This window comes from Pocillopora damicornis, chromosome 3 (assembly GCF_964200805.1).
Source record: "Pocillopora damicornis chromosome 3, jaPocDami1.2, whole genome shotgun sequence".
Classification (NCBI taxonomy): Eukaryota; Metazoa; Cnidaria; class Anthozoa; order Scleractinia; family Pocilloporidae; genus Pocillopora; species Pocillopora damicornis.
Window position 1 is genome coordinate 17,295,199 of NC_142672.1, and position 1,622 is coordinate 17,296,820.

Consider the following 1,622-nt stretch of genomic DNA (forward strand, 5'->3'; position numbering starts at 1 on the left):
ACAACTGTTTCGAGATATTTGTCCGACAAAATGGAGCAAAACAATGGCTGTGTGCAAGTGTTTTAAAAAACGTTGGTTAATTTCCTTACTGTCCTCCGTAATACAAGATGTATACTGGTAACTGCAGTTTGTCATCAAAAAAAAAATTACATTCCAAAACTCAAATGGGAAATGGTTTTTGATCGCATGCATTTTAGCGAAAACTTAATTGACTTTCTTTCCATTGATTTGTAAAAAAAAAGTAAAATACGAGAAATTGGACCTTTCTCGGAAACCTTCGATTTGTTTTTACTGCTCGGTGTATTCATTGGTTCAAATGATATAGATATAGGATGTGAACCGCGAAGCACCCGTAATATAAATTATAATTTTTTTAAAATAAATGTTTGGGTGCTGGAAGAAGGCAATACTGCCGATGCAATAAATCCTCCTGGGTTACTACCCTTTTAAAGGAAATTTGGGAGCCCTCACGGGGCAAAGAAAATTTGACCAAGTGGGGATTGAAGCCACGACCTCCGAATTAGATCTACCGACTGAGCTACGAGACCAGCACGGGAGCAGGTCGGGGTAATTTAGGTAGTCAATCGCGATAAATGTGCAAATGATATCATATGTACAAAACGGGGAGGAGAAATTAGCATTCGAGGGCGTGTTTGTGTGTGCTTCGTGTGAGCCTATTGCTGCATAAAATAGAAATAACATAAATTAATAATAAGAAATACAATGAAAATAAAAGAAATGAGAAATAATGAAATAATTATAAAAAATAGTAAAATAATACATATCTCGTTTCGCCCCAGGAGTCTTTGTGTGGGTAGTTATTTGGAGTTGCCCAACCCCCTACCCACGGGAAAAACTGAAAACTTCAAACATTTTCCACCCTAGGGTCACAACAGCCGATCTTGTCCCGGGTATTACCTCGGGAGGGTGGTAACCGTAGGAAATCAGCGTTGTTGTTCAGCCTACAGGATTGAATAGTATTTGAATTTATTATTAGTTTTGTTATTGCTATTTTATGCAGTAATAGGCTCACAGGAAGCATTAAGGAAGGTCTCTTCCCAGCCCCCCCACCCCCATCACACACGCAGACACACACACCCTCAAATGCTAATTTCTCTCCATACCGAGCAGTGAAAAACAAATCGACGATTTCCGTTAAAGGTCCAATTTCTTGTATTTTACTTTGCAGATTTCATGCGTATGTTATCTGTGTGTTACTCCATGTATTCGTATGTTACTTTTATGTTACTCATATGTATCTGTGTGCGCCCGTATGACTCGTAATTACTCGTATGTACTTGTATGTTACTCGTAGTGCTCGTGTGGTGTTTTAGTCACTATCCTTTGAAGATCAATTGAACAAATGTAAGCTTATTTGCACCTTATCTTCTTCTCGCGAATGGCTATAGCACGTTTTATTCTCTTCTCTTCCATTCCAGCAAGTCGATCTCACCGTAGTGACTTCAACAGAAAAATAGCGCCATCCGAATTATTCCCAAATCTTAGGCAAAACCTGTAGCCAGATTAGAGCCAAAATGCCAAAAACTGTGCGCATTTTACCTTGAAAATGTTAACAATTAATGTGTCATCGAGAAATGTGCCCATAAAGAGATTCACCTCGA